The 24,213-nt window shown below is 49.0% G+C and overlaps 1 protein-coding gene across 5 annotated transcripts in view; it reads right to left on the bottom strand.

Moving 5' to 3' along the window:
• Positions 1-19,535, bottom strand: part of ZNF516 (zinc finger protein 516) — a 126,936-nt gene extending 107,401 nt beyond the window's left edge. For 3 of the 5 annotated variants that reach the window (XM_030336664.1, XM_030336660.1, XM_030336663.1), the window contains exon 1: positions 15,724-15,879. The gene's annotated coding sequence lies outside the window, so the exon portion shown is untranslated. Of the gene's footprint in view, positions 1-15,723; positions 15,880-19,015; positions 19,304-19,432 lie in introns of those variants that run through there. The other 2 variants (XM_030336661.1, XM_030336662.1) reach the window with 2 other exon arrangements.
• Positions 19,536-24,213: the final 4,678 nt, after the last annotated feature.

Here is a 24,213-nt window from a genome sequence, read left to right as displayed (position 1 = left end):
CAGAGAGGTTTGCTGCGCCCTAGGGAAGACGGCAGCATCGCAAATGTCCATCAACCAGGGAGATATGGTCCAGGATAAGGAGAGGCAGCTCGCCCAGGCGGACTTCCAACTGGTGGGTGCCGGCTGTCCCTACTGGCTGCTCACAGCCCAGTCTGATGGTCTGAACTGGGCCACACCGGGCACTGGGCACTTGGAAATCAGTACCACGTGTGCAAAGATCTGCACTCTACACGGGCCTTTTAAAGAAGTTGTGAGGTTCTACTAAAAAAATCACTTGCAGAGAAACTCATAACATGGTCCTACTTTCATGTTTTAAATTAAAGTTTATGCATTAAAACTCTAATACATTTATTAAGCTAATGTATTTCAACGCCGAAGGCAGTGATGGGCACATAGAAGCCGCTCGATAAATAGTAGCTGGCGTACAATTAAATGACATCCGTGCTGTGAAATGTCTAAGATACTCTTTTTTTCTCAAAACGCAATTTCCTCTTTAAGTTGTAAATATCCTGAAGGCAAAAAAAAAAAAAAAGATGAAAACTCCGTCGTCTCCAAACTCTGCATTTTGTGTAATTATCTTCAAAGAAATCGTTTAATTTGGGCAAGGAGAAAACTACCCCCAGCGTTTGGCTCCAACTAAACTGCTCAACTACGTTCTTGAGAAGCCACTGGGAGTTCTACACCGCCCACCCCCACCCCCCTCTTGGTGGACTTCCATGTAACTTATTTTTGAAAGTGTCTGTATGTATCTTAAAAAACAAAGCGCTTCTCTTTATCCCCTAAGGCAAGAGAAATAGCGTAAGACATGGGGTTCCAGTCACCACTATGGAATTCTGGTTCAATAATTAAAATGTGTAGCTTCATATTAATTCCATGGAATAATGACATTTAGATCAGGGAACCGCCAGCAAAGGGATTTCTCCAACAGAACCAGAATCGACACCGCAGGGTTACTGGAAAGGCACCGCGCCTGCTCTCAGCCCCTACAGCTCCCGACCACTGCTCGGATGGACCCCGTATCCTTAGCTCCAATCTCAGGCTTCTTCAACTCAATTAAACAAAGCCACTTCCAAATGAATAGAAAAGAAGCCGTGCCCTCAGTGATCCCATGGAAGTCTACAGTTCTCTGCCTCATGTCCACTAACCCCCCCCCCCCACCAAACCAGTCACGGTTCATCTGAGAAAGGGGTGTTTTAATCAGAACACTACTGCGAGACTCAAGTCCCATCTGACCAGCCGATCCTAAGGCAAGTGAACACCCAGAAATTTCACATGTCTGGGTAGAAACTGCCCAGGCCCTTGAGCCCCCCAGACGCATGACCAAGAGGGGTTGACCAGCTATGGAGGCTTTAATCGTTTTTAAGATAAGGCCCCGCTTATAAAACCCAACTGACTGAGTCGCAGGCGGATCTGAAAACCTTTTAAAAAAATTTTAGGTCCGCACACCAGCAAATGGCGATCCTAACAACGAAGGCTCACATCGCTCCTTTAGGCAGACATACCCTTTGCCTAAATTTGCACACGCCCAAGGCCCTCTTCTGCTGAGCCACTGCAACAGAGAAAAAGACAAATGGCACTTGTTATCCCAGCTGAACAACGCAGACTTGGGACTTGGCTATTCCCACCTGAATGCTGAGTCAATCTTATTTTTTTTTTTTAAGTATTAAGTTTTCTTAACACTGATACCGCTATGCACACACAAGGCAGTAAACGAAATCCGGGTGTGTTTCCACAACGCTGAACTCGCAAAAGCATCGCTGTAATGGATGGAACGAGAAATGGAACTTGACCCTCAGTCAAAATAATAAACGTGCTGTCCCGGGGGTCTGGATTTACAGGCGGGAATAAGAGGTAAGCCACAAAGAGCAGGACCAGCCCCAGGATGACGGAGCAATTCCACCAGGCCTCACCTTGACAATGTGACGAAACTGAATAAGCAGACCGCACAGCCATGTTAGGACACCTGGGGATAAACGCCAGCTCAGCTCGGTCTCCTCCAAACAAGGCACGATTGTGTGCCGACATGCGACACATAATAAATATCCCAACACAACGCGATCCTCCTGTGGCTTCCTACTTGCAAGCCCCCTGCCTCCCCCCCCCACCCCGCCACCCCCAGGAACACTCGGCAAACCCTCACGGAATGGCCTGTTGTAAAGTCCCTGAGGGCTGGACCCTTTTATATTCCTCCGTGCACTCACCAGAGTTCCTACCAGCGCGGGAATGATATACAAATCGTAAAAAATTCTGTTGGAATGATGGACCGAAAACCCATCATATAGCTTCTTGCCCGCATCTCCTTAAACAGAAGCATCCTCTTAAAGGAGACTGGTTTGCTCTGAGTCAAGGACTCTGTTCCTCCATCCGAGAAACAGCTTTTCTGAACCATTCTTGTTACCCTTTTACGGGAAAATACTCATTTTTATTATTAATGTTAGCATATTGGGGCACCTGGGTGGTTCAGCTGGTTCACCGGCCGACTACGGCTCCGGTCATGATCTCACGGTTCGTGGGTTCGGGCCCCGCGTCCAAGGAGCCTGCCTCAGGTCCTGTGTCTCCCTCTCTCTCTGCCCCTCCCCTGCGCTCTGTCTCAAAAATGAATAAACGTTAAAAAAATTTTTTTTCTTGGGGCGCCTGGGTGGCGCAGTCGGTTAAGCGTCCGACTTCAGCCAGGTCACGATCTCGCGGTCCGTGAGTTCGAGCCCCGCGTCAGGCTCTGGGCTGACGGCTCAGAGCCTGGAGCCTGTTTCCGATTCTGTGTCTCCCTCTCTCTCTGCCCCTCCCCCGTTCATGCTCTGTCTCTCTCTGTCCCAAAAATAAATAAACGTTGAAAAAAAAAAAAAATTAAAAAAAAAAAAAATTTTTTTTCTTAATATTAGTATATTTAAATGACCTATTCACTTAAATCAAATACATTTGTTCCAGATCCATTCCAAAGAAAAAGAGAGTTGCCTTTCCGCGAGGCTCTCCAAGGTGAAAACCACGACGTAAGCAGTTTCGCAAGCCGACGGCGCTCGGCTCCGACTGGGTCGAGGCCCTGGGACAAGGGAGGCCGGCCCGGGCTCCTCCCGGAACGACGCTTAGGAGGGTCTGCAGAACCATCACGTGAGTAAAATATTCTGTCCCTCCACAGAAACCACATTTTGGTGATGTTCTACCCTCACAAGCAATGAGTTACAAAATAATGAATTAGGCCCGCCTGGGGTTTTCACGCCAGACACATCTTCAGCCCAAGCCGTGAACAGGTTCCACATTTTGTAAATTCGATTTTTAGATTGTGAGGTTAACAGAAGTAAAACGTGGCAAACTGTGATAAAACGGGTTTAAATCTTACTGCGCGCTACGAATAACATCTACTTAATTAAGACAATTCTCATCTCTTCTCTAAAATTAAAAAAAAGATGATTTTTTTTTTTTAACATACAAAAAGTAGGAATAACCAAATAGTTCGTACAGCTTATAGGCCGGATGTAAAACCACCACGAGACGAGACAGAAAATGAACTCAAACCATCACGATGTTCCGTGTCTTCTGGAAGTCTCAGGGTGAGTAGCCTCTTTAGCTGCTGGTCTGCTTTGCGGCTGCTTAGTTGCAAAGGGTTCCAGCTCCCTTTGTGTCAAAGCTGCCGTGCGCTGCGCAGCCCCCTGAGCTGGCCCTCATCCCATTACACAGATGAAGGAGTAAAGGCATACACAGGCTCCGAAACCGGCCACACGTCCTGGATGCTGGACTCACAGCTACGTCGCACCACACCGAAGCTCCTTTCTAGGCCACTGTGACGCCAGAACTAACAGATCCGAGTGGGGGTCTGAGGCAGGGAACACCCCCAGGAGGCCTCTGTTCCAAGAGCGTGCGTGGTCAAGTACCAGGGACTGACAGAGGGACCCTCTGCGGGGTCAGGTCCCAGCCTCCTGGCCAACCGTGCTGCCTCCCCAGGGACGAACCCCTCAGCACCCAGCGCCCCCCCCTGCCCCCCCTGCCCCCCCCCAGACAAAGAACCTTTCTGCCTTTAATTAAACTGCTAGGGTTCAAGCGAGAGATTTCCAAAGCGTCCTCCCTTCGTGTCCTTGTCGAAAACCAGCTGGACTTTCGGAGTGAAGATTTCTGACTCACCTCCGAGGCCAGCCTTGGTTTAGGGTGGGGCGTTTCATCTCAACCCCCGACCGCTACACCATCCTGTATGGTAGCCAGACGGGGGGGAGCTGGGAGTGGTCAATACATGCCAGGTTTCAAAGACTTAGTGTAAAAACAAAGAACAAAAGATATCTCAGTAGTAATTTGTGTGTCGTTTACACATTCAAGTAACACTTCGTACAGACTGGGTTAAATAAGACATAATGAGCATTATTTTAACCATTTCTTCAACCCTTTTCGTGGGGTTACTAGCAAACCTAAAATCACAGAGGCATTATATCTATCAGGCAGCACTACCCTAGCCGGGTCAGCCAAAACCGCAGCCCGTGGGCCAAGTCCGGGGCCCCCCCACCTGGTTTTGTATGGCTTCTGAGCTTAGCATGTGTTTTACTCTCTTCAGTGGTTGGGGGAAAAAAACAGAAGAACATTTTGTGACACATAAAATCATATGAATTTCAAGTTTCAGTGTCCATAAATAAAGCTTCTGTATTTGCTGACTTACTGTCTACGGCTGTTTCTGCTCTACAAGGCACAGCAGCTGTGACAGAGGAGGGCTGGCCCACAAAGCCCAAAATATTTAATATCTGGCCCTTTACAGAAAAAGTCTGCCGGCCCCCGCCCCGGGACTCTTGTGAGCACAGACCCCCCAGCCTCTGAGGCTCGGAAGGGCGGGGCTGGAACCACCCGATGCAGGAGCAGGAGCTTCCCTGCCCCAAACCCTCAGACCACCCTCCAAATTTCTCCTTGACGGATTACTCAAAGCAGAGCAGACACGACCACGTACTGATTCTGCCCTGTTCTGAGCCCCCAAAGGTTCGGGCAGCTGGTCCCCATTCATGGCACCCTAGGCATTGGCTCCCAGCTCCTCTGCGGTGGTCTTCGGGTAACCCAGCCGTCTAGGAGGTGAGGGAACCAAAGGCGGGGGGACTGGCCCCCATGATGCGATCTCTAAAGTGATACAATTCCAGAAGGCTCAGACCAAGATTCAGATAAATTCCACAAGCTTCACAAGCATGAGGAAGGTCATATTCAAGGTGACTGCCCAAAACATGGTCTCCTGAGACAGTCCAGCCACAGGGCTTTGACAAAGTTACCTAACCGTGTGGGTCTCAACACGCTCCTGGGAGAACGGGGGGCTAAAGGGACCCCCTAGCTCCTAAGTGTTATGAATACAGTACCCATAAAGAATGTGGGTCAGTGCCTTGCTCCCCGTGGGTGTATGATCGAATGAGCCTTCACAGAGCACCTAGGAGCTATTTATTTGGGGGGCTGCTTAGTCAGGCATTCACCAAATTTGATTCAAGTCTATAATAAAACATCAGTAATAAAAATTAAACTTCTAATGTAATGGGAAACCGTAACGCTCAGGAACTTGGGTCCTATTTTCACGATGATCCAAAAACGCGTTCTCGGTGTTTCACACTTTGTTACTACGCGGCTGGTCCTCCGTACCACAGTCGCTTCAACAACAACCTTTCCAAGGTCACTACGCATTGGCCATAAGAGTGTCACTGAACACATGCTCTATATGAAAAAAACGCAGACAGCAGACTCGACGTCAAAAGTTTCCTCTAGTGATGCAGCCACTCTGGAAAACAGTGTGGAGGTTCCTCAGAAAATTAAAAATAGACCTACCCTATGACCCAGCAATAGCACTGCTAGGAATTTACCCAAGGGATACAAGAGTACTGATGCATAGGGGCACTTGTACCCCAATGTTTATAGCAGCACTCTCAACAATAGCCAAATTATGGAAAGAGCCTAAATGTCCATCAACTGATGAATGGATAAAGAAATTGTGGTTTATATACACAATGGAGTACTACATGGCTAGAAAGAACGAAATATGGCCCTTTGTAGCAATGTGGATGGAACTGGAGAGTGTGATGCTAAGTGAAACAAGCCATACAGAGAAAGACAGATAGCATATGTTTTCACTCTTATGTAGATCCTGAGAAACTTAACAGAAACCCATGGGGGAGGGGAAGGAAAAAAAAAAAAAAAAAGAGGTTAGAGGGGGAGAGAGCCAAAGCATAAGAGACTCTTAAAAACTGAGAACAAACTGAGGGTTGATGGGGGGTGGGAGGGAGGGGAGGGTGGGTGATGGGTATTGAGGAGGGCACCTGTCGGGATGAGCACTGGGTGTTGTACGGAAACCAATTTGACAATACATTTCATATATTGAAAAAATTTTTTAAAAAAAGTTTCCTCTAGTGTTAGCACTAAAAAAGGCTTTCCTTTCACCCAAGAACTGGTGAGTCTTGTCCTGGCCTTCAATTCAACATAGAAGCGGCAGGCTTCACTCCTCGTTTGAGTCACCAGAAAGCTCCGATTCCATATTTTGGTTCAAGTATACCCACTGGAAGAAGGACCATTGTGATCTGGATATGTAATCTTATTTTCTCCTCGTAGAGGTCTATCATTTCCTTGTTCTTGATTTTTATTAATGTTTCCCTATATGTGTGTGTGTGTGTGTGTGTATGTGTATATATATATATATACACACATGTATATATATATGTGTGTGTACGTATATATACGTGTTGTGTATATATACATATATGTGTGTGTATATATACGTGTGTGTATGTATATGTGTATATACATATGTGTGTATACGTATATGTGTGTGTGTGTGTGTGTGTGTGTGTGTGTGTGTATATATATATATATTCGTTTTGTTCTTGAGAGAGAAAGAAGGGGAGAGGGGCAGAGACAGAGAGAATCTCAAGCAGGCTCCACACTGGGCGTAGAGCCCGATGCAGGGCTCGATCTCAGGACAGTGATTTGAGCTGAAATCAAGAGTCAGACGCTCAATCAACTGAGCCACCCAGGCGCCCCAGTGTGTCACTATATAGTTAACGTGTGATGTCAGGTGCGTCTCATCTTGTTATGGAAAGCGATGGGTATCAACCAGGAAACTCTCACTACCCACATACAAATAACAAGATTTCAATTACCAGATACACAAAGAAGCCTGCAAAAATTCTCACCCAAGGGCGTACAGGATCATGTCCATAAACTGTAACACCGATGAAAAAAATCTCTGCAATTCTAAGTTTACGCTGGTGGTAATACAAAAAAAAATTTTTTTTTAATTTCTAGAAAAGCAGAAAACTACCTAGGATATACTTTTTGGTAAATAACGAACAAGTATTCAGTCCTCTCTTCTTCAGAAAAGGAAAACCAATTCTAAATTTGGGTCTTAACTTGCCGATTCTTAACAAAAACAAGGTCAGCCCTGTTTGCTCACCTGGAGCACGCAAAGGAGGTAGGCAGGCTTTCTACACAGCTCGTGCACCGAGAAGCAAAATTCCCTGGGTCCCGGCCCAGCTCCCAATTTTACCAAGGCAGGCGGAGAGGGTGGAGGTCTGCCAGAGTCCATGCACGCACCGGGAGCGGGCCAGCCACCAACCAGCCAGCGCAGTGGGCTGCTGCATGTGGCCTCACGTCTGAGCTGCCGTCGGAGACTCGCTGGATTGGGCCTGCCCCTGCGCCCAACTTCCTCGCCCGCGGTCACCGTGTTGTCCACACGCAGCGAGGATACGCTGAAAGAAAGGTGCCCACGGCTCCCTACCCCGTTCCAGCTAACGGCTCCCCTTCTGGACATCTGCGGTCCTCTGCGCCATCCCTCAGAGCACCCACCACGCAGATGCCCACTGGCCGCCGACACTCTTGCACCCCACCGTCTGCGGCAGATTAGGACAGGACAGCCCACGAGAACCTGGCGGTCTATCACAACCATCACCTGTCTTCTCTGATCCCTTCCCCTGACAGTTTGGTGGCTTTTTTTTTTTTTCTTTTTCTTCCAGGTCTTTCTACCCATGCTGGTCGTTTGCTCTCTGTGGTTACTGTCTTGTAAAAAGGGATGTTAGTATTGGTGCCATCGTCGGGTTTCCCAAGAAAATCGACATCCCAGCGCCGTGCTGAGCTGGAAATCTGTGCAAACAGCTGCTGGGTCTTTGGCGATCTGGGCTTCCCTCCTTGCCTGAGCCCTGCGATGCTACAGGGACCTTGGCATGGGACGACCCGTCCGGTTCCCACACGAACACGATATTCCCATGGAGAGATGCAAACATGGGGTCAGCGGTTTTTTCTTCTCTCTGGAGCTAGAGCTGGGCATCAGAAGGTGACAGGGAAACGGGGCAGCATACCACAGCAAGTGCAGTCCTCAACACGCAGCACTGCCAGATGGGCTCTCGCCAAGCTCATCTGGGAAGGGGACTCTCGCCTCCCCTTGCCGTGTGCATCTAGCAGGTATTGGGAACCGGGAACCCAGGAACCCCCTGGAGCTCTGCTCTATCGCTGTGGCCTTGGCCGCATCACTAAGTCCTTCTGCCTTTCAGTTCCTGGAAAATGTCGAGGTTCACCCAAAGCCACGTCTAGGTTTCTCGGGGGCTGTTAACACGTCTGCAACTCTCGCTACGAGCCTTCTACAACAAGTGCACACAGAAATAACGTGAACTTACGAGGAAAGGTAAAGAGTTAGGAAAGTGCCCGTTTTCCTGCATGGTCATTCTACAGAATCGATGGCCCACTCCGAACCGACAGGAGAACCACACTCTGAAGTAAGGAGCCACATTTCGCTGTGCCCCAGCCACGAAGGGGCAGGTTAGTAAACTGCCATCTTGAGAGCGACTAAAAGGTGCCTCTGGGGCCCAGCAGACCTAACGCACTCTCCAGTCTGGTCTAGCATCTCCACGGACGGTTGGAAAACCTACGTCAACGGCCGCCGGTTTGTAGCCAAACAACAAACGCGGCCTGTAAATCCGCTCCCACGGGCACGTAAAATCCCAGATTCTAACGGCACCAACTCCCTTCTTTAACCGATTCCTGCCGATGCTTACAAATGCATAGCTATTAGAAAAATTAACCTTCCTTTCGAAAGTTCAGAATCTAAGCAGCCCATAATCTCTCATCAATCTGCAGCACAACTGAGGGGCCAATCTTCCTGTAAAACCATTAACAGATTCTGCTTTTCTGTCACCAGGGTAATTTACTGAGGCCAATTTTAATCCTACCACTAAACCACTAATCCCATGACTCTACAGAATTGTCCCCAAGTTTACGTTGCTATGGCAAGTACTTTTACGCCAGGAATTCACTTATTTAGTACCGGTCATGTTTTTTAAGTTGGCTTTAGGAACAAGACCATCCCCCCCGCCCCCCCACCCCCCGCCTCTCACTTTTAAAAAGTAAAAAGCCATTTTTGAAATCGGGAGGCCACTTGAACACCTGGGCCGTGCTGCACTCGTCACAGTAACGCTAATGTAAATTACGCCCGGCGTTACTCAAAGGGACAAATTATCGTCATTATGCTAATGGTCACGCTAAAGACATGAAAAGCTCTGGCGTGATGAATCTAAATCTGGTGGGAACATGATTATCAGTGTGAATGATGATATTTTCTCAAACTTGCATAAAAATGTTCTCTCCATGTCACTGATAACGTCAATATAAATTATGCAGCACTGACTGTGGCGCTGGTTCACGTCGTGGAAACGCCAGGAGGCGACACCCAGGCCCACCTTTCTGTCCGCAAACGCCCTGCTCTGATGGCACACACATGAAGGAGGGTAAATGTGTTTACTTCTTCCCTGAAAACAGGAAGAACGGTATGATTAAGGCTAATGAGACAGATTCAACGAGAGAGGCACCTGGAGACACAGTAGGTCTGATGGCCACACCAGAACCGTGCAAGATGTTCAACACGGAGGCACGATCTTCGGGGGCGCGCCCGACTCCGGAGATGTCGCATCACAACCCGCTCTGGTGCATGAAAAACCTAAGACTACCCAAAAAGCCAAGAGCAGTGTGTGTAAACAAAACAAATCACGAAGTGAAAGCATCACCAGGCTGCCTCCAGAAAATTCCAGAGCAGCGCCACAAAAGTTTAAACTATGAAAACAGGATCGTCCATCTGTTCACTGATGCCACCATCCCTTAGGAAAAAAAAAAATAACCAAGTCTCTAAGGGGAAAAAAAGAAACACATATTTCTTTAGGTCTCGCTTAAATCACTGGAATAATCAGGAACGAAAGAGTGAGTGTCCCTCTCCCTACATCAACCCTCAGCCTATCTGCAACCGATACAAGTTTTAACTACTCCCAAGGGGCTCTGTATTTCCCTGAATTAACACAGCCAACATTTAATATCAAACTATTTCCTACAAAAATTATTGCAGGAAAGAAACAAGTGACACTTGCTTTCCTCCCCTTAAACATCAGTCGAACAAGAAGCTAATAAAGCCACGAGCTGCCGGTCCACACCGTTTTCGATGCATCCTTCCCTGTACTAAATTTCAAAGAACATTCTCGAATGCCGAAATAAATCAATGCCTAACACAGTGCCAAGTCAGCTCAGGCAATACAGGTTAAATAGTGCCATATGGCAAAGACCGACACATGTTGCCCTTTTCTGGAAAACAAAGGGAAAAATTCCTAAACAAATATCCTTTACTTTACCACGGGGAGAGCTGAAGACAGGGTTTTCCAAGTGTTACTAAATAATGTTGAAAATTCTATTTTAATTCTTAGCCATTTGGGGGAAAAAAAAAACTACAGAGTTTTAACACAGAACCCCAATTTTTAAGAGTCTCTCTTTAACTATGTCCTGAAAGCTAACACCACATGTTAGCCTCCACTCACCATCCCTTAAATGAGCAAGAAAATAACAGGACAGCTGTATCCAAAGGCCGAGCTGACATCAGCAATTCCCCGGGGCGCCAGATCTGCAAGAGACCAGACTACCTGCTTTTCAAGGAATAACACACCAGATGAATTTTGTCTTGAAAACAAAATACATTAATACCTCAACCTGCGTTCAGCACTCCACTCAGAAACTGTCCGAACTTCACAACCACACAGAATCCCTATCCCTGAAATTTCAAGAACAAAACAACTTGATTAAATTCCTGACCAAATACACACACACACACACACACACACACACACACACACACACACACAGAAAGAAAATCTACCAGAATGAACTCCTATTTGAAATAAACAGTAACATGTATCTAAACCCAATGTCGTTTCTAAACGATTTATTTTTTTCTAGTCTCCTGTGGGGTGGTTTGTTCATTACTTTACATATATTTACATGGTGACATTCTCAAAATAGTCGCATTTCTAATTACTCCTGCTTTGTAATTTTCACTACCGCTGGAAATGAAGAATAAATGCCAGATCTTTTTGGAGAACTACTTTTAAGGAGGGCTGAGAGCCACAAAATTACACTTCTTTACAATTCGAATGGACGCTGCTGGAAAACATCTCATTCTGGACATAAATATGACAGCCAGCTCTAGCTTTGGAAAGAAAAGCTTCAGCTGTTCCAATCCCGTGTAGCAAGATGCAAGGGCATTAGTTGCAACTGCTAATTTTTACCAGTCCATCTAAGATATCCTTAATATACCTTAGTGGGCAGTATAAATTTCAAACACAAGCAACGCCCATGGCTATTAAAGTCATAACCCCTAAAACAGTCCTCTTTCGAAGAAAATTAATTTTAAAATAAACATGCATTTTAAAGACCTGGAGGAGACATTTTAAATTCATAGTGGAAGTTTTTCTTTATTCTTCCCGTAAGGTTAATTTTATTAATAAATTCTTCACAAATAAACATTTGATGTGCTTCCTTCCTTAAAATGGGTTTCACCAATTTCCTGAAATTCACCAATATTCCTGAAAACTGTAAGACAGTCACGGCCAGAGTCCAAGGATAGAGAGGATGCCCCTCCCCCCATGACTCAGGCTCTCTACTCTGGTAAGAAAGGTTGGGGAGTTCTCAACCCACTCGGGGGCAGAGGTCGCCCCTCCATCAACGAGAAATGTCCTACCTCTCCCACCCCAAACTCACGTGTTTCTGGTACTGGTGAGAACCAAGGAGAAGGCTTGAATCTGAAAACCGCTGTCACTCTCCCGGAGACACATTCAGACCCTTAACAGGCTGCTGCCAACACACTGTTGGCCGTTGGCCAACGGCCGGACAGCCCCGGAGGGAGGACAGGACAGGAGGGAGAAGAGGGTCACGGTCACACCAGTTAGTTAGCTCATGCCTCCAGTTAGCACCAAGCCAAACACACATCACGAGTCGGATAATTGCGGCTACCCTAATTCCTGGGCAAACTGAGTGGCAGCCCATGGATACCTATCTGCAGTCTACATTTACACCTGCCTTCCAGAAGCTCCATCCTGCTACCCATCTCCATAACATACTTGGAGACGTAGTCCAACCAGCACCTCATCAGACCTCAGAGCCGCCCACCTCCTGACTCTCCAAGTCACCTGAAAAATGCAAACCCAAAGACATGTAGTTTCCTATCAACAGAGTAACAGTCTGGGAGCCCAAGACAGTAACCCAGTTACTCGTCACGTGTAGACATTACTAATTCCGGAAACAAGGGTCAAAGGTGCCAAGTGGTAAGCAATCCACAGAAGGTCTAAGTGCTGGGTGCTAGTTCAGCAGTGGGTTCAAGTACAAGGCAGGAGTGTGAGTGTCGGACAGCACACCCTCAGCTCTGCACGTGTGGCGCCAGGTCCCCAGCTTTCTCTGGGCTACAGTCGGTAAGGTGCGAGCTAATTCAACTTTTCCCACAGCCCCTGGAACTTTTGAGGGGGAGGGGGAAGGGCAGCCGAGAGATGCATTTCTGAAAAAACTGCTTGATTATGACAGAACAGAACGGCTCTATCCAAGCACTAAAACGTATAAACATTTACAGCAAGTAAGATGTCTGCTTTTGAAGAAGGAATGTTACTTCTATGTTCAAATATTTATAATGCAGATATGTAATCAAATAAATGTAACTTTCTTTTGCTTCCCTCCATTATTTTTCTTACTTCTGCTTTAATCTGTGCCCTTGAGAAAGTTCGGATGTCTCCAACTAAATATGGTCTTCAGACACCGACGAAAAAGTCTTGTTTCCTATACCTTTAATCCTGATGCTTTATTCAGGTAGCGATCTAGTTACAGACAAAATACCACTTTTAATTATATAGTTAACACTTGCCCTGTTCTCCAAGGTTGAAAATGGAACAAAACCCAAAATAGTGTAACGTCTCAAGCATTTAAAACAAGCACGGTGTCAGAGGAAAGTGCACGCCTTTGGACAAGCTCCTTCCCGGTGAAAGTAACCAGCTCGTACTCTAGTTTCCTATCCCTACCACATTAAGGTATAATGCACTTGAAACTCTACACACAACCTTCAGTCAGACTTACAGCCACTCCCACAAAGAGCCTGTTTAAAAGATTCCTTCTGGCAGATTACAAGTAAGACCCATACGTATCCTGGAAAATGAATGCATAAAAATCCACAACAACCCATTAAACGGAGCGCTGCTGTTTCAAGAACAACCCAGGACTAAATTCTACTTAACTTCCTAGGTCACATTAGCCCTTTTCCCTATTTGGTAAGACTGAAAACCATCTGTTACAGTATACCGCGTTCTGAAGCAGTCTCTAACCAAGTCTCTGCTTTCTCACGTAACTGTGGCTCAACAACTTTCACATCAAACGCTCCACCTATGAACACTCAGACATTACCCACACAGGAGCAAGGAAGGTAAAGGAAGGTAAAGTTCAATTTATGGTAATGGAAACAACACGCTGTTTAGCATGGACCAGCTTTCAAAAACCTCTCTCATTCTCTTCCCTCCACGATGGCCTCTGGGACAGACATCATCTTACAGAGTTAGACACGCAGGACGTCAAAGTCCCAGGAAAACTTCAATCTCTACATTAGCCAGTCAACTTTAAAGGTTGTTTACAAATAACGGTGGGATTAACACCAATGATGTAAAGTATACTCCTCAGCGACTAATATCAGTTACACAACCCATAGTTACACGTTCTTGATCTGGTGCGTTTTGCAGCACACCAAGCCAGTTCGGAAGATGATTCTTAACAAAAGCTTTCAGAAATAAAAATAAGCAACACCCCTCTCTCTCTCCACTGCTGAACCCTGTACCTACCAACCGGCTGCTTTGTTTCGAGAGGGGCAGTGCCACTGCTCTGGGTTAGTTTTATTACACATCCCTTGGGATTTTGTTTTTTTTTTTTAAGAATGTTAATGCGCTCTGTTTCAGCATATTCAAATTAGCTAATTTAAGAAAACAAAGTCCTACTAAAGAACTAAGAAAAATACTAGACTGATAATGCTTGTATCTCGGCACATGAAAATTCTAATGCCATCAGAATTAATCCTAACTCCTCCAGGCTTGCTCAGGGCCCCTTCTTGCAAGGCCTAGTGAAACTAAAGATGTCCTCCTCCGGTAACCCGCTGCCAGCCCCAGGCTCCAGGCCAGCTCGCTCAAACTCGCTCCCCAATTTTACCAGGAGAAGGAAGCTCGGAATCATGCAGAGCAGAGGCATGTGGTATATTTAATTCTAGCGGGTCTGTGTAAACATAAATAGCACAGCTATTTTGACGCCACAATCAAAGAATGTAAGAGAAAATGAAGGAGGCACAAACAAATGATAAAGTGAGCTTTTTTACGCGGCAGCAGAAAGTTTCCTATCAAATAGCATGCATGCCTGGTTCCTTAAAGTAGCTCTTACATTCCTAAACCAAAATACTCCAATCATATTAATAGGGCGGCTTAAAAAATAATCTGGAGAGGATCCTGCTGGGGGAAGATCCAGCCTCGCTTCCACTGGGGTCAGTACTTTAACGGCATTTTATTACACAGCCACAGGATGGAGGGCCACCAGTTTTTAAGTCCTCTTTAACCAGGATTGCAGACTTAATGGCAGGTTCACGAGGGAAATGCCTTCCCCCCCCCCCCCCCGCATGTTTAATTAAGACCACCGTCCAAAGTTCCTTTTGTGACTTGCAGTAGGGTCCCGAAGCCCCTGCCCTTTGTTACGCAGAGGACCCCGCCGGCAGGCCGGCCCCACGCCCTCGGGCACATCTGGGCTTCCAGGAACAGGCCCCCGCGTCTACGCGGGCTGCTCGCCGCCCGGACGGGAAGAGGCCACGCAGGCAGGGCGCCACACCCACGCGCGGCAGCCCTTCGCGGGGACGGCGGCCGGTGCCCCCGCGCCGCCCACCCGCAGCCGCGCGCGGAGCCCCGGCCGGGACCGAATCAGGTGTGAATACTTATGTAATCGTCCTCGGGGGCCACGCCTTTCCCACCGCCCCACCTCCGCCAGAACAAAGTGAAGTTTAAAATAGAAACCAATTACCTGGCCTCGGCCTCAGCCTCGCCTCGGCCCCCGGAGCGCGGCCCGCGCCGCCGCGCAGACCCCCGCCCCCCGCCCGCGCGGAGACACCCCGGACCCGGCCAGACCCCCCCCCCGCCCACTCCCGGCTCCGGCCCCACGCAGACCTCGGCCCCTGCAAGGCCCCCCCCCACCCCAGCCCCGCGGAGACCCCCCCCCCGACCCCAGCCAGACCTCACTACCCGCCCCACCCGCGGAGACCCCGACCATCTGGCCCAACAGAGACCCCCGCCCCCCGCCCTGCGCAGAATCCCCCCCCACCCAGTCCCGGTTCCCCCCACTCCCCGCCCGGCTGCCCCACCTCCTTGGCCCCCTCACCCCCAGCCCGCTCCCTCCCCAGCTCGTCCCTCTCCGGCCCGCACGGACCCCCGCCTTTGTTACGGTGCGAAGTTGGGCCGTGGGTCCCCGTCTCTTTCACTTCTTGGGTTACAGTGCAGGCGAGTGACGTCCGCTCCACATGACGGGGGCGGGGGGCGGGCGCCGGGGGGCGGGGGCGCGGGCCGGGCCCTCCCCCACCTCGCTGCCCTGCCCGCCCCGCCCACAGCCCGCCCCCTGGCAGCCCAGCAACAAGCGGCCACCGCCCCCGCCCCCGGGGCGGGCAGGTAAATCCCCCCGCCCCCGCCCCGCCCCCGCCCCGCCTCCCCCAGCGGCGCCCCGGGCCCAAGGCCGCACGCCAGGATACAGAAATAGGAACGGTTTAATCCGGAGACACGTCCCCCCTGCTGCCCATTTCTCAATCCGCGAGTTCAGAGGAGGAGGTGGGGGGGGGGGGCGCTGAATCGGATCGAACTCAGGTTTTGGGGGCCGAAAATGGCCGGAGCAGGAAGCGCGGGGCCGGGCGCTACCTTGTAACTGAGTTGGGTTCTTGCAGGGGTACGACGAAGGCGGCCTGGGGTCGCCCATGGACCCCTGGAGTAACCTCGGTGCGGCCCGGCCGCCGGGCACCCCGTACTCGGACGAGGGCGGGGCGCGGAGTCCCTCCCAGGGGCCTCCCTGAAGGGGTCTCCGGGGAAGGAGGGGTCACACGTGGGTCCTTAACCCGTCCGATGCAGCTGCATCATCCACCACGGAATGAAGCGGCACAGCATCTGCGACACGGATGGAGAGATGCTACAGGACCAGGTCTGGTCCGTACACTTCCACACATCACTACCAGTATTCCGGGGGAAGTTGGTGCCGGATTAAGCTGATTCGAAACGTGGGGCGGCCCGTGACGCACTGCGCCCGTGAATGTGCCCATTGTGCGGTGGAGACCCGGCAGGCGCTCCGCGCTCACAAGTCGGGTGGGCAGCAGAACTTTTCACTGACCGTGAGTGGGTCACATTCTAGAATTTGCCATGGACTAAGTATGAACTTCCAGGGAGACAATAAAATACGAAGTTGTAAGGTACACGCTGTCCTTCACTTTTCTACGCAATTCACACCAATTTCCATAATCCCACTTTTCTGTACGTTCTGCGCCAGGCGAGTGGGCTCCGGACCCCGGGCGCGCGAGGGCGCGCCCGTCGCGTGGGAACGAGACGGAAGGAACCGTACATTTCGAGTCCCCGGTTGCTGAGAAGCATAATCATATCACTCCTCTTTTCTTCCCCATTTGCAGGTTTCGACTTGAATCCGAAAGCGCCTCTTACCGCCCATTCTTTGCAGGAGGGCAGAGGGGGCAGGGTCTCCTTTTGGACTGCTGCGCGCCCATCTAGCTGTCCAGACTCAGATGCAAGCGTGTCCACGTCTACGGCACAGAGCTGTGCACATCAGGAGCCTGCGGATGCGCGGGGCTGGTCGCACTTAACAGTGTGCATACACATGGGCGCATGCACGCGCGCGCGCGCGCGCACACACACACACTCACACCCCAAATTACCTCCGGGATGGAGAAAGCCGCTCCGGATTGGCCGGCAGGGCCGTCACTCACACCCAGGGGGCAGGGAGACTTTGCAAGGCTGTTTCCTTTTTTTTTTTTTTTTTTTTTTTCCTTCCCTCCCTACCGTTTCATTTAATGGTAAAACAACAGCAGAGCCCTGAAAGTTAGCCATCTGCGCGGAGAGTTTGCTTTCTTTAACGACGGGGGCGTCAGACAATATCCATTTAAATATATTTTGTACTTCCACAATGGATGAAAAGGGAAATTAGCAGTCCGGGATGGGGGCGGAGAGGGAGCGAGGAGTAAGGAGGAGGGGGTCATCCGGGGGGTGGACGCAGAGTGAAGAGTTGTTCTCAACGCCCAAAAGAGATTTTGACCTCTACTGATCTCGAAATTAAAAAATGTTTTTCACAGATCAGATTATAACAAATGCCGGCCCTCATTGATGCACTCATTATTTTAATTTTATTATTTAAGCATGCGCCAGCAATCGTGTTTCCTTAAGAAAGAACTGACCTATTTTTGGCTGGAGATAAACGATCATGTTAACAGATGTTAATCTTGTAATCTGTTTTTCCTGTAAGCACTTTACATACCCGGGTTTCAGACCTTAAAAATAACATCTTTTCCAAAAAGACCTGACGTCACAATTCACTCCCTGAAAAATCACCCCCCCTCCAGTTTTTTTCCTCTGCAATGATTTCAAAGACATTAAATCTTTTTCACTTTATAAATGCTGATTTGTTCTGCCTCAACTCCCACAGGCTTCTATTTGCATTTCAAATTCCACAGGTTACACCGGTCGCCTTTTCAAAAAATGTAAACCAACAATGAAGCAGCAAATGGCTTTTTGTGCATCTGGATTAAATAAGGCACAGAATGAATATATTTAAAAAGAGGGCTGAGCAAGTTGATCTTTGCACACCCGGAGACCAAGTAATTCTTTATCAGTAAGCCAGCAGCATGAGTAAAATGCAGACACACACCCCAGAAGCTCCCGGTCTGATCCCGGTCTGCTGCGGAGAGCTTATTAACGCGGATAATAAATGGAGCTGACTTACAGACCCACATTCTCGGCTAAAAGGCTGGGTCTCTCCGGTCCCTAATTGCAGGGCTCCACCGGCTTCCCTGCCTACCACCGCTGATTGTCGCCGCACACCAGCCTCCTCCATAAACCGCTGTTTTAAATACCCAACTCGGCTGGCTTTTAACAAACTTATTCATACAAAGTTTCTTTAAAACTTGACGAGGCGGTTTATTCTAAATACTGATCCTAACTATTCACTGTGTTAGTTCTCCCTGGAAATGGCAGACGAGGCGCTTTTCCAACCACCGCACCCCCCCCCAACACACACGCCCCACAGCATTCTTCTTTTCTCGTATATACCCGGGTATATATCGCGATCAATAGTTCCCCCACCCCCACTCCGACCCCCGCCAGGCCGGGTGCGACTCCGAGGAGTCCCTGCCACCCCGACCCCACTCCCTACCCCTCATGGTCATTGAGAGAACCATCGCCCCCCACCCCCACCCTAACTTCCCTTCCAGGCGCCCTTACTTCTTTAATGTTAGGGTCACTTATACGCTCCCAGCTAATGGGCATGCAGCCAGGGGAGGGGGAGGCAACCCCCCCCCGAACACACACACACACACACACACACACACACACACACACACACACACACACGCAAACACGTACCCGAGGCAGCAGCCCTCGGTGCCTACAGGCATCGATCCCATCAGCCAAACCCTTAATAATTGAAGCGGCTCCTCGGGCCCCGCAGCCCCATCACCCACCTTCATTAGCCAGAGCGTTTTACTTTAAAGTAAGGCAATTTGCTCTTTGTCTCCTAATGGATGGAGAGCGCATCCGAGCTCCCCTCCTCCCGCGTCGCCTTTGACGAAGTGTACAAAGCCAGAGCCTCTTCCGCGCTCCCACCCGGCCCCCACCCCGCCCCTCCACTGCGGTAAAAACCACCTCCCAGCGCTCGCCTCGCCGCCCGAAGTTGCATCTTCCCACTCCTGGAATTGCGGAGCGGAGCAACTACCCACAGGGCGGCCGAGCCGCCCTCCCCGCGCCCGGGAGCCCCTTCCCCGCCCCCCACCCCCGCGGCGCACACCGGGGTCCCCGGCGCGGCCGGGCCCGGGGCCCCACGCCCCCGCCCCTCGCGGGCCCCGCGGCGCCCCCACCCCCACCCCCACCCCGGCCCCTACCTTGGCGGGAGGCGGCGGGCCCGGGGAGGAGGACGCGCACGCCCCGCGCCTCTGAAGGTGAAGCCGAGCGCCCGAGGCGCGGAGCCGAGCGCTGCACTAGACCGACCGCGCCAGCTGCGCCCGGGCGCGGGGGACGCGCGAGGGCGCGCGGGGCCCGCCACGCGCCCTGCCCCCTCCCCGCGCCGCCCTCGCGCGCCCCGGACGCGCCCGCCCCGCGGGGACCCCGGCGCCGGCCGGGCTTGGGGGCCTGCGCGGCGGGGGGAGGGGGCCGGGCCCCGGCGGCCGGGCGCAGGCCCGAGGCTTCCCCCAGCCACGGAATGGTCTGCCCTGTAGGAAACGCACACGCTCCACTATTGTCTCATCAGCACAAAGTTCTACCACACTGCGGGCAAAGTCTGGAGGCTCGCGATGACTCAGACCCAGATAATTCTTCCCCTAATAGCCCTGAATCACGATCCCAGCGGCTAGTTGTCGCCCCTTCTTCTCAAGGACTAACGCCGCCGCAGATCCAGTTACGGGAAGCTGTTTACGCGCGCACACGGACACACACGCACGCATCCATACGTGCAGACGTGTTGGGATGCATTTTCAGCCGACTTGGGCACCTGAGCACTAAGCCTCGAGTCCAGATCTCTCTGTGGGTATCCTTCCGGTGGTCCCAGATGCGTGTGCATTCCAAACGGCTTAGGGTGTGCGTTTCACTGAACTTCCTGGTAAATGTGCTGGGGATACTCGATAGATTAAGTCCTGAATCGAGATCAAAGTCTGGAAAGACTTCAGACGAGGATTCTGCTATCTGGCAATTTAAAAATGACTGTGGGCTTTTATTTTCATTTCTATCCTTGGAAAGTTCAACTTTAATTTTTCTGGTTTTCAAACCATTTCTTCACCCCCCAACTGCTCTCCGCGGCCCGTAGTTAGTGGCAATAAGTTAAGTCTGGGAACGGAAGTCCCAGTGTGACTCCAAGAAGCAATAATGGTACACGGGGCGGGGGGTGCAGATGGGGGGGGCGTGGAGAGGAGAAAGAGAAGAGGCGCGCCCCTGAGTCCGCGATGACGCAGAGCGAGGGAGGTGGCCTGCGGAGGGGAGCACTGTCTTCTCCCACCAGGCTCCTGGCCATGTTGCCCTGCTCTCCTCGTGATAGCTCCGCAGTGAGGATGGATTTCGGCCAAGACACCGCAGTCAGCGCCGCAGTCCGGCATTACCTTCCGCCCTTGCAATTTCTCTTGGTGCCAGGCGCTCGCTAACACTCACTGCTGATGCAGCCCGGGGCCTCTCCAACTTATGGCATTTACAACAGAAACTACTACACAGGAGCTCCAAAGGGGGGAGCTTGTGCCTGCCAAGCTGGAGTATCAGACACAGGGGCCATTCTGCACGTGTGTGTCGGGGGGGGGGGGGGGGGGGAGGAAAGGAGCCGCAGCGAGAGCGGCGAGAACCTTTCCAAAAAGGATCCTGGAATCCTAAAAGGCAAGCTCTTTGTGATTAACGATCTGCACTAATTTGGACAGCAGGCATAGTAAATGTCGTTGACAATTGTTGCAGGTTTGGGCATGAATGCTTAAGTGGGATGTATTCTTAATCAGATTTAAGTCTGATTCACAGAAAAGTATTGAACTGCCCAGAATTCATTACAATACCCAGTAAAAAATGCACAAATGAAAGTATCTCCCAATTCAACTAATTACGTGGTCATAAATGGCATATATAGACACAGATGCATTACCGCATATATATGTGTGCACCCACAAAGAGATTCAAATTTGCATACTTGGAATTTTAATAGTTGTTTTTGTCGTATCTGGGAATCGATTGGAGACCACGGTAAAAATCCACTCCATTCATCTGCATTCTTGGGTCTATTTAGGACTACAGTGTTGCACTAATAACTTCCATGTGTTCAAAATTGACAAGTTCGATCAAGGAACGGTGAGCAAACCTTCCAAAGTCCTCCCTCCACGTAAAATTGTGATTTCCATGACTCACCTCCCTTCTGGAGCCTGCTTGTCACCCACATGTGATTTCACTCAGGGCTATGCTGGTTCTACAATCATACTGTGCTTTTAAAGATTTCCTTTCTCCGTGTCTCCACAATGCATGCAGAATCTGAGAATGTAATTCGAGAGACGGGCAAGGTTACACTCTGGAAAAACAGCAGCTTGAGGGCCAGCAGAGTTTACTGCTTGTGAGGGTGCTGTTTGTGGCAGGCGAGACGTGTTGACATTATTTGTACACCACGTCACTGATCGTTGTTCGTTTGGGGGTGTGCTATTACCTTATTCGGGGGGAGGGAGGGTATGAAAATAAAATATTTTGTAAAAGTTCCCATACTACTTCTACAACGTATTTAGCATGGCTAAAATTTCAAGTGTTTAATGATATCTTCAAATATTTAAAGTTGCCCTTAAAGATCGAGGACATGCTTCCTGCACAAAATACAAATCCCTGAAATCCTTCTGAAGAGGTTCACCTCATTTGAAATGTCACAGGACAATATTTGGGTGGAGAAGAGTCAGCGATATTAATGGATTGATGGTTGGTTGACTAGATATTTGGCTATCTACAATTTTATAACAGACAATAATTCTGGTTGATGAAATAGATGGAAAAGAAAACACATTTTCTCCTGTGATTGTCTAATGAATTATTTGGGACTCTGTCCCTTCAAGGTAAGGAAAATGGTATTTTAACGAAACAGCATTCAGCAGCTGGTCTGTGTAGCTTATGCAGCAGCGTGATGGGTGGCCATTTGGATCAGAGAGGTTCTGGAGGGTTCCGTTAAAGACTAGCTAAGGATAAGAAACAAAAAGAACCCCAGAAAAGGCCTTGTCTGTCTGAAAGCTGGAAGTGAAAGTCCCTAAGGTATGAAATCCAAGACAAACTAAAAAATATTTATTAAATATGCATGCTCAAAAATTTAAGTGCATCACTTATTAGTAAATATTTAATGTTAATTCTATCTCTGTGTGAATTTATATCCTATATTCTAAATTATATCTGAGAAAGGAGGACAGGATGCACCTAAATCTAAAGGTAATTTTTAGCTCTTTGAACTAACTTAGATTTCACAGATTTAAGAGTGGATTAGGGGTATGTTTTAGTTAAACCGTCCACAAGTATTCCAAGGTATACAGACTGTTTTAGGAACAGTACAGCTGTTCTATCGTGTGTTATAGGTAACAATTTCATGTATAAATGAAAATTGGTCGTTTGTTTAATCACTGAGAGTTTCAGAAACATTACCCCAATCCTAACTTGATGTTTTTTTCTGAAGTCTTTTTTTTTTTTTTTTTTTTCCTCACAGAACTCAGAAACTGAGAGAATACACTGTATTTAGATTATGGAGGAAGGGGAAAACGGCCCATCAGTATGGAATTTAACATATGCTGATCCCCTGTGTGGAAGAGGGGCAAAGTTGTGATTATATATTTTTTAAATTTTTTTAATGTTTATTTATTTTTGAGAGACAGAGCAAGAGCAGGGGAGGAGCAGAGAGATGGAGGGAGACACAGAATCCAAAGCAGGCTCCAGGCTCTGAGCTGTCAGCACAGAGCCTGACGCGGGGCTCAAACCCTCAAATTGAGAGATCATGACCTGAGCTGAAGTCGGACACTTAACCGACTGAGCCACCCGGGTGCCCCATTTTTTTTTTATTTTAAATAGTCTTCTACAAAATGGTTTCAGACGGCTTGAATCTGGAGGTAACTGACAGAATGTGTTTAACCTTGGTGTAGGAAACTATCTTAGTTCTGCTTTTTAAGATTTATTTTCTTGAAGGTGATAAACTCTAGTAATGAAATAGATAATATGCATTTCTTATAAACACACGTACACACATCCGCCTCTAATTGATCTATGTCCAGATTGTCCCATGTTTACGCCACGGTAACTTCTCACTAAGTAGCTTTCTCTTGTTGGGTTTTTTACATTCAGGACAATTTAGGGCCAAAATGGCTGTACTCTAGGCTTAGAGAGTCATGGTGGAGACCCGCATGTTGTCGGGAGACTTTTGTGAAGATCTTTTCATCTCTCCTCGATGCCCCAGTCTGAAGATGCTCTCTACACGGAGCCACATCTGAATTTTCAGATAGCTTAATAATCAGCAAAGTATCTCTCCAAGATTCTGTGCAACATGTACCCATAGGTATGATACGGAGAATGTCTCGTTCATCTTCCGCGATTTCCCAGGGAATCAACGTTCCCCACCATCTGTCAGAGGCAAGCTCCCGATGACCCATGATACTAGTCTTATTGCAACACAGATTTTCTGTTCCTGATCCTCATGCATCCATTTTGGTTAACAACCAAGGTATCGTTAATGGTGTGGGGACATAGAGTTCGTGCAGGTTTGCGATTGTGGCCAAAGTAGCGCAGAAAACACACTAACCGTTGAGATTGGCAGCCGCATTTTCTTACCGTTTGCGGTTTTCGGTAACTACATCAGGACCTCACAGCAGGTAGAGGGCCCTCAAATCTGTTCTTAATTTCAAGTTAAGTAAAGACTTTCGGCAACAGCTGGCAGCTGAATAGCTGATACCGAATTCCACAGATGTGGTTCTTAATAGTTTGAAGGATGAAAGGAAGGAGTCCACGGAGCAGGATTTATTTAAGGGAAGACAAAGTCAGGAGGGACTCCTCTCGTGGGAGATTCTCCGCGTTAGAAGAGGGACTGTGTTTATTACCTTTTCTCGTAATCCCTACACTATGTTAATTACTTAACGGAGACGTCGTGACCTATTAACACCACACTTTCTTACAAGAGCAAAACCATTGACTTTTC

The sequence above is a fragment of the Lynx canadensis genome, chromosome D3 (genome assembly GCF_007474595.2).
Source record: "Lynx canadensis isolate LIC74 chromosome D3, mLynCan4.pri.v2, whole genome shotgun sequence".
Lineage (NCBI taxonomy): Eukaryota > Metazoa > Chordata > Mammalia > Carnivora > Felidae > Lynx > Lynx canadensis.
The sequence above is the reverse complement of the archived record's forward strand: the minus strand, read 5'-3'. Positions and strand labels throughout refer to the sequence as shown.